The sequence below is a fragment of the Carcharhinus amblyrhynchos genome, chromosome 2 (assembly GCF_965287045.1).
Source record: "Carcharhinus amblyrhynchos chromosome 2, sCarAmb.v2.hapA, whole genome shotgun sequence".
NCBI lineage: Eukaryota > Metazoa > Chordata > Chondrichthyes > Carcharhiniformes > Carcharhinidae > Carcharhinus > Carcharhinus amblyrhynchos.
Window position 1 is genome coordinate 115,480,491 of NC_137325.1, and position 18,104 is coordinate 115,498,594.

At 42.9% G+C, this 18,104-nt stretch overlaps 1 protein-coding gene and 1 long non-coding RNA gene across 2 annotated transcripts in view; one reads left to right on the plus strand and one right to left on the minus strand.

Annotated features, from left to right (window-relative positions):
• apbb1ip (amyloid beta (A4) precursor protein-binding, family B, member 1 interacting protein) overlaps positions 1–18,104 on the plus strand; it is a 129,021-nt gene that overhangs the window by 35,636 nt on the left and 75,281 nt on the right. The gene's annotated exons all lie outside the window — the stretch shown is intronic.
• Positions 15,818–18,104, minus strand: part of LOC145357906 (uncharacterized) — a 73,112-nt gene continuing 70,825 nt past the window's right edge. The window contains exons 3-4 of the long non-coding RNA XR_013889386.1: positions 15,997–16,067; positions 15,818–15,893 (exon numbers count right to left, since the gene is read on the minus strand). This is a non-coding gene — a long non-coding RNA (uncharacterized LOC145357906). The remainder of the gene's footprint in view (positions 15,894–15,996; positions 16,068–18,104) is intronic.

The following is an 18,104-nucleotide window of genomic DNA, read 5'->3' on the forward strand; positions in this document are numbered from 1 at the left end:
GGCAATTGCTGAATGGTTTTTTTTTTGATGCCAAGAGTTCTGCTAAGGTCACTTATTTCCAGGATGCCACAGTTTCTATGACCCACACTATAGTAGGGATAATGACCAGATGTGACACAGAGAAGGACAAGCTCCTGGAAGGGGGTGGAGAGTGAGAAAGGAGGCCATACCTGCCCAGGATAGGGGGCAATTACTCTCTCATCTCAACCTCGATGAGGAACTTTGATTGGAATTTTTCCATCCTGCCTGCCATGGGAAACATTCAAGGCTCCATTGACCTTGGGCGGGATTTTCCAGCCTTGGGGTGAGCGTGGCCAGAAAATCCCGTCCTCTGTGTCAGGTGTCACCATTTCACCAAGGAGGTGCCTGCAAAAATCTGTAACCTGTTCCAGCCATACCTGTAGCCTCAGGGCAAGCCTCAGAGGATACCACTGCCAGACAATGTGAAGGTGACAGTGGCCATAAATTGGATGATACTTTTAACATCTCCCAGTTTGTCATTGACCGTGAACACTAAGGCTCTGTAATCAAAAAGAGCAAAATATATTTCATTGTCAGACAGAAGTAGATGGCCCCACAGAACAAATATTCCAAACCACTATATAGAATCCTACAGTGCAGAAGGAGGCCATTCAGCCCATTGAGTCTGCACCGACCACAATCCCATCAAAGCTCTATCCCCATAACCCCGAACATTTACCCTAGCTAGATCTCTGACATTAAAGGGTAATTTAGCATGGCCAATCCAACTACCTATACATCTTTGGACAGTAGAAGGAAACTGGAGCACCCAGAGGAAACACACGCAGACACAGGGAGAATGTGAAGACTCTGCACAAGCCAGGAATCGAACCCAGATCCCTGGTGCTGTGAGGCAGCAGTGCTAACCACTGTGCCACAATCATCTGATACAATTCTAAACAAAACTTAACTAATCACCTATGTAGATCACCTTGGAACATATCTTCCATGTCCCTTTTCCTGTCCGAGTGCTCTCACACAATGCTACCTCCGCTTGGCTGGTGGAAGGCTGTGACTTTCACTGAGGAAGGCAGCAGATGATCTGATGGGTTGACGTCAAGAAGCTCTGGCTGTAGAAGACTTCAAACGCACTGCCTCTTCATGCGGGTTGTGATACTCTGAGGTGCCTGACAGATGGGCAACAACAAGGGCACTGGCAGAATAACACTGGCGGTAGCACAAATGCTGTCATCCTGAGGGAGGGGTTCATGGTCCATGGAGCACTGCCACTTTCCCAGGGTGGTGCCTCAGCAATCCTCATGATTCATTTGAGGACAGATCGCAGGACTACTGTGAGATACTGAAAGCCCCTTTGAACACTGGTATCTGCAACTATGCAATTGGAGCTTTCATGGCAACAAACTGAAGTCACATGATTTCAATCTTCCACAGGCATATAAATAGTAAAAGATGGTAAAAAGAGGATTAGAGACCTAAAAGGAATTTACATGTGAAGGCAGGGGGCATGAATTCTTTACATCCATCTTTACCAACACAGTAAATGGACATGGCGAGGAAATTTTATCCCAAGAAGAGTTCAAAATCACTAAGGAGGAAGTTGTCGAGTAAACTGTTGGTATTGGGTGGCATGGTGGCACAGTGGTTAGCACTGCTGCCTCACAGCACCAGGGACCCAGGTTCAATTCCAGCTACGGGTCACTGTCTGTGTGGAGATTGCACTTTCTCCCCATATCTGCATGGATTTCTCCAGGTGCTCCGGTTTCCTCCCACACGCCAAAGATGTGCGGGTTAGGTTGATTAGCCGTGCTAAATTGACCCCAGTGTCAGGGGGATTAGTAGGGTAGATGAGCGTTACAGGAATAGGGCCTGGGTGTTAGTACAGATTTGATGGTCCAAACGGCCTCCTTCTGTACTGTAGAGATTCTATTGAGCGTTGACGAGGCATTGATAGATACCGAATGAGATACACATAAGGATATTGAAGAATGTGGGAATGGAAATTCCAGGAGTGCTGGCTGTATTCTTTCAATGTTCTTTAGACTCAGGAGAGGTGCCAGAGGACTGGAGAATTGCAAATGTTACGCCCTAATTCAGAAAAGGTTGTAAGAATGGCCCCAGCAATTATAAATCAGTTAGTTTAACATTAGCAGTGGGCAAGTTTCTAGAGAAAATCTTTCAGGATAATCTTCACTCAAAGGGTGGTGAATCTCTGGAATTCTCTGCCCGTTGAAGTGGTGGAGGCTACCTCGCTAAATATTTTTAAGACGCGGGTTGATGGGTTTTTGATAAGAGAGGGGATTAAGGGTTATGGGGAGAGGGCGGGAATGTGGAACTGAGCCACGACAGATCAGCCATGATCTTATTGAATGGCGGGGCAGGCTCGAAGGGCCAGATGGCCTACTCCTGCTCCTATTTCTTATGTTCTTATGTTCTTATGTGAGTTGATTAAGAAGAGCCAGCACGAATTTCTAAACGTGAAATCACATTTTATTAACGTGCTGGGGTGTTTTGCAGACCTGACAGAGTGGGTCTCTCATTTTTGGCCGGAACAGACATGATGGGCTGAATGGCCTCTTTCTATACCACACTTTCCTATGGTTCAATGATTCTATGAAGATAATGATGTTGATGTGGCGTACTTGGATTTCAGAAGGCATTCAATACAGTGCCACACAACAAATTAGTGAGAAAGGTGTGAAGAGGTCAGTGGGAAACTTCAAGAGAACGGAGATAAGGTGGTAGTGTGAGCAGATAGGTGGCAAATGCAGTTCAATTCAGAGAAGTGTGAGGAGATGCAGTTTGATAGGAGGAACATTGACAGATAAAATAAGGGGTCAAATTCTGAACAGGTGCAGGGCAGAGATCCTTGGGTGTATATGTGAACAGATCATTGAAGATGGCAGGATAGTTGGTGAGAGCAGTTAATAAAGCATATATATTCTGAGCTTTATTAAAAAAGGCATTAAACACAAGAGCAAGAAGATTATGCTGCACTTATATGAGATGGTAATTAGATCTCAGCTGAAATATCGCATACACTTCTGAGTTCCATACTATAGGAAGTATATGAACACACTGGAGAGAGTGCAGAAGAGGTTTACAAGAATGGTTCCAGGAATGAGAAGCATCCATTATGAGGATAGAGGTTAGTTGGGGCTGTTGTTCTTGGAGAGATGGTGAAGAGTAGATTTGATCGAGATGTTCAAAATCATGAGAGGCCTGGGCTAAGTAGATAGGGAGAAGTTGTTCCCATACGTAAAAGGAGCAAGAGATAGAGGGCACAGATTTAAAGTGATTTGCCATAGAAGCAAATATGATGTGAGAAAAAACTTTTTCACACAATGAATGCCTGAATCTGGAATGCACTGCCTGGAGGCAGGTTCAATCGAAACATTCAAGAAGGCATTAGATGATTACTTGAATAGAAACCGAGTGCAGGGATACGGGGAAAAGGCAGGAGTATGGCACTAGGTCATAACACTCATTTGGAAAGATGATGCAGACATGATAGGCCAAATGGCCTCCTTCTGCACTGTAACAATTCTGTAATTGATTCAGTTTGAGCTTCCAATCCAGCAGTCAGACATTGGGTGAATCCCTGTTGTGCTGCAATGGAAGCTGAGAAATCAGCCAGCAAACAATGTGATGAAGGGTCATCCAGACTCAAAACGTTGGCTCTGTTCTCTCTCCACAGATTCTGTCAGTCCTGCTGAGATTTTCCACCATTTTCTGTTTTTGTTTGCTATGAATGTCAGGCACTTGTCTCAGTGGATAAAGATTAGTCGCTGATGGGCGTCTGGTGCATTGAGCAGTGTACTAGGCTAACAAGACAATTGGTGGTTATGGCATTTGAAGATGTATTCACTGACCTGACCACTCATTGAACATATTACAGCGCTGGGCTCAAGGCCTTGGTGCTAGATTCCAAACTTTGGCCACCACCTGAAATCTGAGAGTTTGTCTAGAGGGCATCTTGTGAACCTATGACAGCTCTCCTCCTCTGTACCTTCTCTACCAAATCCTTTAGCACAGCAGCAGAATGTCTGAAAGCATGATCTCTAACCAAAGTTTGGAATTCTTCTTGCTCACATTTTCTTTTGCTCTCAGTTCCAGCACCCATTCCACCCAGAATGCTCTTGCCATTGAAGGGATGCAGATAGGTTTTAAGTAATGCAGGCCAGTTTTAACTGATGTCAACCTTTTGTGCTTTTGTCAGCATGTAGCCACTCACTAGCACTGGCTGCGTGCTTCAATCATTTAGCAGCACTAAGTTTCTTTTATTCATTCAAGGGACATGAGCTTTGCTGGCTAACTCAGTATTAATTACCCATCCCTAATCACCCTTGAAAAGGTGATGGCGAGCTGCCTTCTTGAACCACTGCAGTCTGCGTGGTGTATGTCCACCCACAGTGCTGTTAGGAGGGGAGTTCCAGGATTTTAATCCAGCAACAGTGAAGGAATGGCAACATATTTCCAAGTCAGGATAGTGAATGGATTGGAGGGGAAATTCCAGGTGGTGGTCTTCCCATGTATTTGCTGCCCTTGTCCTTCTAAATATAGTGGGCATGGGTTTGAAAGGTGCCATCTAAGGAACAATGGTGAGTCCCTGCAGTGCATCATGTAGACAATACACACTGCTGCTACTGTGCATTGGTGGTGGACCCGGAGTGAATGTTTGTGGATGGGGTGCCAATCAAGTGGGCTGCTTTGTCCTGGATGGTGTCAAGCTTCTTGAGTGTTGGAGCTGCAGCCTTCCAGACAAGGGAAGGGTATACCATCTCTCTCCTGACTTGTGCCTTGTAGATGGTGGATAGGTGAGGGGTGTCAGAAGTTAAGTTATTGCTGCAGAATTCCTAGCCCCTGACCTGCTCCTGTAGCCACGGTATCTATATGGCTAGTCCTGTTCAGTTGGGTATAAAAAAAAAGCATGGAACACAGCAAGTAACATTTGTGCCACACAACTGCCAGGCAATGTCCATCTTCAACAAAAGAGGACATCACCATCGCCCTTGACATTCAATGGCATTGCCATTGCCGAAACTTCCATTATCAACGTAATGGGGGTCATCATTGACCAGAAACTGAACTGGACTGACCACCTAAATATTGTGGCTACAAGAGGGGGTCAGGGGCTAGGAATCCTGCAGTGACTAACTCATTTCCTGACTCCTCAAAGCCTAGCCACCATCTACAAGGCACAAGTCAGGAGTGCAATTGAATACTTTCTCCTTCTTGGATGAGTGCAGCTCCAACAGCACTGAAAAACCCGACACCATCCAGAACAAAGCATCCTGCTTGGTTGCTATCCCTTCCACAAACGTTCAATCCCTCCACTACTAATGATCAGTGACAGCTGTGTGTACCATCTAAAAGATGCACTGCAGGAACTCAACAAGGTTCCTTAGGCAGCACCAGACCCCGAGACTATTACCATCTAGCAGGACAAGGGCAACAGATGCCTGGGAACACCACCTGGAGTGTCCCTTCCTAACCACTCACCATCCTGACTTGGAAACATGTCACTGTCGCTGGGTCAAAATTATGGTAGCACAGCTAGTGATTAGCACTGCTGCCTCACAGCACTAAGGGCCCAGGTTCAATTCCCAACTTGGGGTCACTGTCTGTGCAGAGTCTGCACATTCTCCCCGTGTCTACATGGGTTTCCTTCCACAGTCTGAAAGACGTGCTGGCAAGCTGCATTGGCCATGCTAAAGTCTCCCTCAGTGTACCTGAACAGGCATGGGAATGTGGCAGCTAAAGGATTTTCACAGTCACTTCATTGCAGCGTTAATGTAAGTCTACTCGTGGCACTAATACTTAAACTTAAAACCCTGGAGCTCCCTTCCTGTGGGTGTACCTACACTTCAAGAACTGCAGCAGTTTAAGACGGCAGCTCACCACAACCTTCTAAAGTGTAATTAGGGCTGGGCAATAAATGCTAGCCTAGCCAGCGACACCCTCATTCCAAAAATGAGCACAAAATAAAAATAACCTGGGAGTTCTGGTCACAACATCTTATTTTCTACTATAAAAAGAGCGAAAAGTTATATCTACATAGTGCCCCAAACACAGTGACATGCCACAAGGTAGCTTCAATATTAACTTTGGAAAAGGAGAAGTGAATCTTTGAAATCGCTCGTGATGGAAGCCAATGGGAAATGAAAGAAAAGATGGAAAACATTGAAGGGCAGAGGAAGTTGCAAAAAAAAAGTTGCAAGCAGAATTTAATCTAAAAAATCAGAAAATCTTCTCGAACTCAAAACAGATATTGTTGTTTTTGACTCTGTAAGCATGGGAGGTAATGGCAGGGTGGGGGAGGAGTGGTGGGGGTGCTGCAGATGTTGATCTTGCTCCTTTATGCCCATATGTCAAGTGTTTCCTGTCAGCGCTGTACCATTGCTTTATCACAAACTGAAGTCACGTGATTCATTTTGTGGTGTCCCACTTCCTAGCTTTAACTGTTTGCGAAAAGAGTGCATTGAACCAAGGCACATATGGCAACTTCCACCCCCTATTAACCTACTTTAGTATTCTTATTCCAAGTGCACTGATTAGAAACAAAGCATCAATAAATCATATTTTACTGTTGCATTTCTGTTCCTATTTCCAGAAAGTCAATTGATGAAGCTTGTTTACGTGGACTGGAGAGAAATGGGTTGGATTCCATTTTGTCCAAATCATACAATTCAGGCTAGCAATCAACACTCAGCTATGGGCACTCCCTTAACAACCACAAGTTTACAGAACAATAATAGCAAAACCAGAAAAACGCTAGTTTTTTTTAATAAGCGCTCGCTTTAACACATTTGACTTCGCAAAGTACCCAGCCCTGTGTCAGCACCCTGACAGTGAGTGGATAATCTTTCCACTTTTTCAAGGCACTCTGGTTGAGGATTGTGTCCACCGTAATCAGGAACATAGAAAACTACCCAGTGACTTCTGCCATTCAGTGACCTGAATGTCTTAAACAAACCTCGCACATTTGTCACTGCCGTTTCTTTTCCCTCATGCTCTTGTAGTTAGATTTTTTTTATCGCATGGGCAAACTGCATTTTAAAACATGGACAAATAGAAACTAGAAGCAGGAGTAGCCATTTGGCTCTTCCAACAGACTCCACCATTCATTTTGATCATGGCTGATCATCGAATTCAATATCCTGATCCTCCCTCCCTCCCATATTCCTTGATCCTTTCAGCCCCAAAAGCAATATCTAATTTCTTCTTGAAATCAGACAACATTTTGGCAATAACTACATTCTGTGGTAGTGAATTCCACACATTCACCACCCTCTGGGTGAAGAAATTTCTCCTCACTTCAGTTCTAAAAGGCTTACCCATTATCCCCAAGCTATGACCCCAAGTTCTGGACTTCCTCACCATTGGGAACATTCTTTCTGAATCTACCCTGTCTAACCCTGTTGGAATTTTATAACTTTCCATGAGACCCCCTCTCACTCTTCTAAAATCCAATGAATATAATCCCAACCGACTTATTCTCTCCTCATGTGACAGACCTGCCATCCCAGGAATCAGCCTGGCAAACCTTCGCTGTACTTCCTCTATAGCAAGGACATCCTTCCTCAGAAAAGGACACCAAAACTGCACACAATACCCCAGGTGTGGCCTCACCAATTCCCTGTACAATATCAGCAAAACATACTTACCTTTATACTCAAATCCCCTCACTATGAAGGCCAACATACCATTTACCTTCTTTACTGTCTGCTGTACCTGCATGCTTACTCTCCTAAAAGGGAGATATGGTGGCACAGTGGTTATCATTGCTGCCTCACAGCACCAGGGGCCTGGGTTTAATTCCAGCCTCGAGTGACTGTCTGTGTGGAGTTTGCACATCCCTCCTGTATCTATGTGGATATCGTCTGGGTGCTCCAGTTTCCTCCCACACTCCAAAGAGGTGTGGGTTACATGGGTTGGCCATTCTAAATTGCCCCTTACTGTCAGGAGGATTAGCAGGGTTGTGGTTACGGGCATAAGATCTGGGTGGGATTGTTGTCGATGCAGACCTGATGGGATGAATGACCTCCTTCTGCACTGTAAGGATTCTATGATTCTATGAAATACTCAATAGAGGCTGAAAACAAAATAAACTCAAATGCAAACCATGATTGTTCCTGAAGCTGATGTGTAAAGAGATTAATCCTATTGACACCAATGTTACGGAGTACATAAAAGGGCTGCAATGAAAACACAACTACGGAACAAAAAAAATACAAATATACCCTGAGCGTGTACTGGAAGAGTTAGTGTATGAAGTGCATTCACACCCATCATTCTTATACTGCGCAGCCTGATCATAAAAAGTTCTTTAAACTGTCACACCCCTATAGTTGGCAGAAATGAAATACTGTGTGTAACTTACACACTGAATTTTAGGAACTTGTAAAACAGTTCACAATGGTTCCTCATTTTTGTCACAATTAATTAATGTTCTATCAGCCTCCCAAATAATAATCTCACATTCAACCTTCAGATCTGCTGCTAATGCTCTACTTTCCAAGATTCTATTTCTACAGCTTGCTCTGTTTGCCTTTGTATATTTCCAGTGAAAGCAAAGTCAATGTATGACTACATACATAAATAAGGACACCTGATAGACAGGACTAACAGCTACTCCTTATCTTTGGTAATGAGTTGCACTCATACCCTGCCTCATGTTGTAATGTTTTATATTTTACAGTTGTTCTCCAGAGGCAGCTTAGCAGCAGATATTTCTCACTTTGCTTTTCTAATTCTTTCTAAGAACAAGGGGGCTAAGGACAACATTCCTTGCTCAGAGTGTCAAAGGAGTCATTTTTGTCCACAGGCCGGATTTGACTTAAAATATCTGCAACTAAGCAATGATCGGCTTCCAGATGAATTACACTGAGTCCCTCCAGTATAAGGGACACTCCTTTAGCATTTTCATTCACAGAAAGGAGGCTTTGCCCTACAAGTTCAATAGCAGTGCACCCATTTTAAAGATGAGGAACAGGAACATAACCATCAAATATGCCAGAAGTGCACCACCTAGTGTTAAAGACATATCAGAGACAAGGATTAGGACCTCTGAACATACAACCAATGAGAGTTTCACAAGAATTATAGAATCCCTACAGTGTTGAAGGAGTCCATTCAGCCCATCAGCACATTTTCTGTCCTGCCATTCAATCCATTCTAGTTCCTACTTTTGCATTTTAATACAATCTATATCTATCAAAAGCTGTGAATATAAATTGAGAGACTCCTTAACCTCTTTGGTATAATTTCCTCCCACAAGCAACGAGCTTTGCCAATCCAAACCTGGATTGTCACCTAACCACCACTTCTCAACTATTATTCTTGTCAACCTGATTGGTATTCGAAACTGTGGTCCTTCGTTGCTCACCTAAATGCGTCAGTAAAAGCAAAAAGCAAGGAGTGATCACAGACACACATAAACAAGAAACATGGAATGAGTGGAACTGTGTTTATTTGTTTTTTGAGGGTGAAAAATGAGTCTTGTTGCTATTGAGTGAGATTTGACAGCTCTGTTTACTTATTACTCTAGTAAAAGGGTTCAAAATGGAGACTGATCACTGCAGGTCGTGGGAAGCAGTCACCAAGTGTGTGTAAAGTTGAAGCTGCCTAAACATCTACAACATTCGATCAAAATCATTTCCTAACAGGTGGCCCTGACACCCATTAACTATCACCACCCCCACCAACACTAATCCCAGGCCTACCCCCACTACAGCATTCATTTTAAGTTGAAGCCCTGCATCTAGCCTGAAAGCTGTGTCTTTGGTGCAGTGGCTGTTTCTGAGCTAGCTGTTTCGGTAGGGGTGAGAAATAAACACGCTCAGACTTTGCATAGTGACAGCCAATGGGCAGAGGAGGCCTGTCTTGAACCTTATGCTGTTTCACTGGTGGAAGCAAATTAAAGAATATTTTAGTTCACAGTTACACAAAGGCCCCAGTTTCACATTGGAATGGGGTAGCAGGATGACGAACATAGAAACACACGAACTAGAAACAGAAGTAGGCCATTCAACCCCACTCAATAAGACCACAGTTGATCTGTTTGAGGCCCCGGCTCCACAATTTTCCCAGCCCCAATAGACTCCCTTGTTAGGCAAAAACCTCTGCCTTAAAAATATGCATTGATCCTGCCTCTGTCATTCTCCAGGAAGAGAGTTCCACAGATTCACGACCCTCTGCATGAAAACAATTCTTCTCACACCTGTCTTCTGTGAGCCATGTGATGGCACAGTGTTTAACACTGCTGCCTCACAATGCCAGGGACCCAGGTTTGGGTTACTGTCTGTACAGAGTTTGCATGTTCTCCCCACATCTGAGTGGATTTCCTCTTGGTGCTCCAGTTTCCTCCCACAGTCTGAAAGATGTGCTGGTTAGGTGTATTGGCCACGCTAAATTATACCTCAATGTACCTGAACAAGAGCCAGAGTGTGGTGACTAGGGGATTTTCACAGTAACTTCATTGCAGTGTTAATGTGAGCCTACTTGTGACACTAATAAATAAACTTTAAACATTAAAAACTTCATGAGAGACCCCTTGTTTTTAACTGGGTCCCGCTGTTTTAGTTTCTCCTGCAAGTGGAAACGTCCTTTCAGCATCCATCCTATCACCCAGGATCCTAAAGCTTCAATAACATCACTTCTCAATCTTCTTAACTCCCATGGATACAGGCCTACCCTGTTCAATCTTTCCTCATAAGATAACTCCACTTCCCCCATCCTGGGTATCAGTTGAGTGGACCTTTTCTGAATTTCTTCTATCGCACTTATATCCTTTCTTAATAAAGAGACCAAAAATGTACACAATACTTCAGTTTAGAACTACGGTGGAATTTTCCAAAAATAGTTGCAAAGGCCAGAATTATCCAACATTCCCTGTAGCTGGGATCCTCCAGTCCCTCTGCAGTAAATGGAGATTTGGCTGATGGATGGCAGTGGTTAGTGGGACAGGCAAGACTCGAGAATTCCTGGGGTTGGGTTCTGACTGAAAACCGACATATTTCTCCTCAGGGACAGCCAGGTTTTCTCTCCAGATCGTCTGACACTTTGTCAATAAAAGCAGGGGGTCGGAAGGACCATGTTTTGCGCTATTATTCCAGAGGAGCGAAGCCTAAAGATGCCATCAGGGCACATTCCACAGAGATCGGGCTTCTTTTTTAAAGGACGCCCCAATCCCAAATTGAAGTTAAAGATCCCTCACTTTCATCATCGCTGACATTGGGGCATCGAAGCCCCAGCCCCTCCCACTTAGGCAGGACAGTGGTACAGTGGTTAGCACTGCTGCTTCACAGCCCCAGGGACCTGGGTTCAATTCCAACTTTGGGTGACCGTGTGGAGTTTGCACGTTCTCCCCGTGTCTGCATGGGTTTCCTCCAGATCCTCCAGTTACCTCCCAAGTCCAAAGATGTGTGAGTTAAGTTGATTGGCCATGCTAAATTGTCCCTTTGTGTCAGGGGGATTATCAGGGTAAATAGGTGGGGTTATGCGGATAGGGCCTGGGTGGGATTGTGGTCGGTGCAGACTCAATGGACCTGATGGTCTCCTTCTGCACTGCAGAGATTCTGTGATTTCCCCTGGGCAATGCAAGCAATCTCCCCCTTTTCCAGCGATGCAGGCATCCTTCTTCAATGCGCCCCCCCACCGCCACAATGCAGGTACTCCCCCCTTCCCCCTTCCCCCTTTTACACATCATCTCAACCCTCCCCCACAACATGGGATTCCCTAGAGGCCCCACCCCAGCTCCCTGGCACCCTAGCAGTGCCAATCTGGCAGTGCCACACTACCTAGCTCTTTCCCTCACCAGCCAGGGATCTCCTTCTGCACTGTAGGGATTCTATGGTTCTATAAATCCAACCTTGCCAATTACCTGGCTTGACAATCAGTCTACTCTCAGTCATCTTCTAAATGATAGGAAGTATCATCAACAATGCTGTCACTTACATAGCAATTACCTGCTTACTGATGCTCAGTTTGGGTTCCACCATCGCCACTTAGCTCCTGAACTCATTGTAGCTTTAGCCCACACACAGACAAGAGAACTGAACTCAAAAGATGAGCTAGGAATGATTGCCTTTGATGTCACATCAGCATTTGGAAGGAGCATCTAAGGTGTTTACCAGGCCACAAGAAACCTTAAACAAATTACATGAGACTAACTTACCTTATGAAACTTGATAAGGATATTTAAAGCAGGGAAATGTAAAGTGAAACTTATTGGAAGAAAAATTAGGAGAAACAATATAAACTGGGTTTCGCAATTTTAAAGAATGTGGGACCTGTGTGTTAATATGCTAAACTTTAAAGGTAATAAGGCAAGTTAATAAAGCTCTTAAGAAAACAAATGGGGTGCTTGGCTTTATAACTAGAGAAATCAAATACAAATGTAACAAAGTGATACTAAACCTTTAGAGTTGTTGGTTAGGCCCCAGCTTGAGTACTGTGCTTAATTCTGGAAGATCGCCAAACTCTTCAAGAGGGTGCAGAGGAGATTTACAAGAATCGTACCAGGGATGTTATGTGGAGAGATTAGGGAAACTGGGATTATTCCCCTCAGAGTAGAGAATGTTAGAAGAGACTCGTGTGCTTAAAATGATAAGTTTTAAAAGTAAACAGGGAGAAACTCTTCCAATTCGCAGGAAGGTCAGTACCAGAGAAATAGATTTACTCTATTTGGTTAAAAAGTTTTGGGAGAATCCTAGAAGAAGCTTTTGTATGGTGAGTTGTTTTGATCGGGAATGCCTTGCCTGAGTGGGTGGTGAAAGCAGAATCGACAGCAACTCTTAAGTAGGGAATTTGAGATGTACTTTAAAATAAGAATAAAGCAGTAGGGTGGGACTAAGTAGATAACTCTTTAAAGAGCCAGTACAAGCTTGATGGTTTGAATGGCCTCCTCCAGTTCTGTATAATTCTGATAGTTTCTGGCTCTCTTCTGGACTTTAGGCAGGATTTTACAGGCACTTCTGCCGACGGGATTTTCCTTTCCTGCCGAAGTCATTGGACTATTGAATGGCTCGGCACATTTTCCGGGCCCGCCCCTACTATGACAGGGCCGTAAAATTCCAGCATCTGTCATTAGATTTCCTGGCATCAAGACTTGACATTGATGCTGCAGGTTCAAGTGTTGTTGGGGTCTCAGTGTTGTTACCAGGCCTTTGCTTGCTTCAATAATCGGAAACAAAAGGGAGATTTTCTGACCTTCCCTCAGCATTTTCCTCAATGGCGCGAGGCTGCGGCCATTCACTGGCAGCAGGTTCCTCCGGTCCCACTGCTGTCAATGGGAATTCCCATTGAAGCCAACAGGAAACCCGTGCCAGGCAGAGCACTGCCGGCAGGGCCAGAGAATCCTGCCAGCGTGAACAGCCAGAGAATTCCAGACACTGATTTTTTAAAATTTTTAATTTCTTTCTTAAAGTCAATTTGCAGAGTGGACAGAACAAGGTCTTAATCTATCTCCCTACTGGCTCCAAAACCTAATTCAATTTCAAATTGAATCCAATTCATGGTTCCTACAAAAGGGACATAAACTCTGTTGTTTTATTCCAGTGTTAGGTTTGGCCTTGAATACGGATTACAGGGTTAATCAAATTTAGCCCTAGTTCAAAGTGGAAATCATTTTTCAGTCATGCTATACATCAGGTCTTAAATAAATGCAGCCTGGCAGTTACATCATGCAATTGCTTGTGCATTGTTTGCAATTTTAATCAAGCTCCTAACTCCATTAAAAGTAGATTAAGATAACGGACCGTGTCATTTGAGTTTAAAACTCTTTCCGGTCTATTCAAATTTTGTACACTCAGAAACTGTCTTTAATCAGATTTTGTTGCAGTGCACGATATACATATGAAATCGATACAGTTAATCAAATGGAATGGAAAGATAGTTCAGGACACCCAGATCTCATGCAAATATTCTGTTCAGAAACAGTGCAATGTAAATGCATAAACTCACAGCGAGCTATCGTAGCACAGACAAGCAGAGGGAACAATCTGACCTCAGAACAAGATTAGCAACTTCTAAATGTGACACAAAATACTTTAACAATTGCATTCCGGAGGGAAACCAGTCACAATAAGAAAGCCCCGCACTGCATGGTTCAGAGGTATGTACTGATCTACCAAACAGTTTGATCGATCATTTTTAAAACTTGCCTTATGTGTTGCAAATTCTGACAGATGTTGGAACATTGCCAGGCATTCTACTGATTTTGCTGCTTCATTCACATTACTGACAGGGAAAAGCAGCTAAACTGTATGTGACTGCCAGATTGTATATAAAACAAAGCTTTGGCCTTAATATGAAATGTGTATAATCCAAGATGTATAACATCTACATTGTGCACCTTGAGTAATTTTTGAATGGTTCTTTTCATGATATTGTCAGTTATTCCAGAAACTCACTGGGAACAGTCACTCTAAGTTTTAATACATCATTGAAGCACATTTTGGTTAGAACATGGGCCTGCATGTATGGATATTACACTCAGGAATAAATGTTCCTTGTAATGTGATGTAACACCCCATTTAGTTCACTCGCCTGCCCAACCTACTGCCCATCATTCATTCACCCACTCACCCTCTCTACATCAAAGGTGATGAAGTGGAAGTGGTCAAGCACTTCAAGTTTCTAGGTGTCCAGATCACCATCAACCTGTCCTGGTCCCTTCACACCAATGCTATATTTAAGAAAGCCCACCAATGCCTCTACTTCCTCAGAAATATAAGGAAATTTGGCACATCTACTATGACTCTCACCAAATTTTACAGATGCTCCATAGAAAGCATCCTTTCTAGATGCATCACAGCTTGGTATGGCTCCTGCTCTAACCAAGAACTCAGGAAACTATAAAAAGTTGTGAACGTAGTCCCATTCATCAAGCAACGCAGCCTCCCATCCATTGACTCTGTCTACACTTCTCGCTGCTTTGGGAAAGTAGCCAGCATAGTCAAGGATCCCATGCATCCCGGACATACTCTTTTCCACCTTCTTCCATCAGGGAAAAACTACAAAAGTCTGAGGACACATACCAATTGACTGAAGGCAGCTTCTTCCTTGCTGCCATCAGACCTTTGAATGGATCTACCAAATATTAAAGTGATCTTCCTCCTCACCCTATCTGTAACTGCAACACTATATTCTGCATCCTATCAACTGCCTTTGTCTTCTTTGCACAAAGCCTAGTTCATCCAGAATTCCTATGAGGTAACCCTGACAGAGAAAGCTGCTCCACCTTCCATTCCTTTACAACTTGTTGTTCCTAAACACCCTTGAATATCATTTTATGTTTCTCCAATTTCCATATTTTGGAGTTAGTCGTGTTTTTGAGCTGCCAAAGTTAGGTTTTCAAGATAGCTTATAGGTTGGGATCACAGTTTAACCTCGTTTTAATTTTTATTTGATTTGCTTTATTATTGTCACACGTATTGGAATACAGTAAAAAGTGTTGCCTCTCGCATACTATACAGACAAAACATACTGTTCATAGAGTACATAGGGGAGAAGGAAAGGAGAGGATGCAGAATATAGTGTTGCAGTCACAGGTAGGGTGAAGGGAAAGATCAGCTTAATATATTTTGATTTGATTTGATTTATTATTGTCACATATATTAACATACAGTGAAAAGTATTGTTTCTTACACGCTATACAGACAAAACATACTATTCATAGAGAAGGAAACAAGACAGTCCAGAATGTACTATTACAGTCATAGCTAGGGTGTAGAGAAAGATCAACTTAATGTAAGGTAAGTCCTTATATATATAGATAATATGTAGGTCCATTCAAAAGTCTGATGATGGCAGATGTGTTATCAGACTTTTGTATCTTCTTTCTGATGGGTGATGCTCCACTGATGATGGAAAAATCATCAAAGTCTCAGAGAATCATAAAATGTAATCTTCTAGAAGACAAAATACAAAACAAAAGCTAGTTGAAGCAATGTTCTTGTCAGAATATTAAATATTGCAATCAAATTTAGTTAAAATGAATCAAGAAGTACATACAATGCTGGATTATGCCCAGTATCAGGGGCCTGAGTTATGAAGAGAATCTGGTGAAACTTAAGCTTCTCAATCTGAAAAGAAGACATCCAAATGGTGAACTATATTATATATATATAATATTATCTCAGAAGTAAGCTGCCGGAGTAGAACTAGAGGAACGAGTGCAAGCTAAAAGATAATTTCAGTACAGATATCAGGAAATCTGCCAAAGTGTTCAGCATGTGAAATAAACTTCTAGATAGAATAGTGGAAACCCTAAAAGCATGGTGGCTCTTAGATGCATGACTCTGTAATGCAGATAAACACCTCTGTGTAACATAGATACATGACACTGTAAACATCTCTGGGTAATATAGATGCATATACAAAGCATGGTGGCTCAGTGGTTAGCACTGCTGCCTTACAGCTCCAGGGACCCGGGTTCGATTCTGACTTTGTGTCGCTATCTGATGATTGCACGTTCTCCCCATGTCTGCATGGGTTTTCTCCAGGAGCTCTGGTTTCCTCCCACAGTCCAAAGATGAGCAGGTTAGGTTAATTGGCCATGTTAAATGTCCTCTTAGTGTCCAAAGATGTGCAGATTAGGTGAATTAGCCATGACAAATGCATGGTGTTAGGGGGATTGGATGGAGAGGAGGGCCTGGCTGGGATGCTCTTTCAGAGAGTTGGTACACACTCGATGGCTGCATGCTAAATTGGGGAGATAGGATCTCTGTGGTGGATGAATTAAAGTGGACTGAGGGGCTTTCCCTATCCATAATTAGGTTGTGAACTTAATTGTGTGATGCACAACCATTTATTGACACACAAAATGGGCTGCAGACTTGGCAAATTTCTGTCACTGAACATGTGTTTCTTCAATCTGAATCACATCAGGACTAGTCTCCTGCTTGCACTATTGAAAGAAAACTTGTGCAAACTATCCTTCCATTAAATAGGTAGACATAGCACTGTCAATTGGGGAGAAATGTTTGCTAATGCTGTAATCAAATTTTACAGCATATTACCAAGAACGTCACCAGAGAGAGCAACATTAAATTTAAAAATATGATTCCACAGCCCCCACTCCTAGCAGGGAACTTCACTGGCAAGGAATGCTGATCTGAGAATCAATGTTATAATTTTATAGTCCAATCTCCAGTTGGTGCTTCCTGAGAATATTGCTTCCCAGCTGGGAGTAGCGAATTAAAGAATTATCTGTATGGCACTTCACAGTTGTGTATCCTAAAGAATAAAAGGAGAGCTCAAGGTAAAGGGACGTCAACATAGTTAAACAATGGCTGAGATTCGGCAATCTCTTTTATTCCCATCCCGCTGCCAGCGAGAATTTGATACTCAGCCAAAACTCCATCACTGCAGCGGGACCAGAAAATCCCAGTTGCAGATGAGGTCTGAGATTTCCGGAATATGTGCTCAAATGGAAATTAGCTTACAAAGTTACTTCACAAACAATATTTTCAATATCCCATTGAGCTTACAAGAAAATTGCAGGTCCACTGCTCTCAACCTTATGCCTCTGAGATGTAACCCTGTGCATTGCCTCCACCATCAGAAAAAATACTAGAAATCTAAAAACAATCAGGGTCCTTTAAGGGTTTTGGCACGGTGGGTTATACACAGGGGCAAAATGTTAGAAAGCATTTAAATCTTCAGTTGGTAATTGTCCTGTGGGACAAGTTTGAAGTTTAAAGTTTATTTATTAGTGTCACAAGTAGATTTACATAATAGTTTATTTATTAGTCACAAGTAAGCTTACATTCACACTACAATGAAGTTACAGTGAAAATGACCCACGTGATGAATAAGAAGTTATTACATAAATAAAAGCAGATGATGGAATCTGAAACCAAAAGAGAAAAGGTTGGAAAATCTCAGCAGGTCTGGCAGCATCTGTAAGGGAAGAAAAAAGCTGACATTCCGAGTCCAGATGGTCAGTCCAGAGTTATCCGGACTCGAAGGAATTATTACAGTTCTATACAGAAAAATCTGCCAGGTTTCTGAAAGCAGGGGACATTTTCACTTATAAATTGTGTACTGATAAGTAATATTGTAAAGTGTCAATCTCATAAAGCTTATTTGATTTCCTTAAGTGATTAGAAAGGAATTTC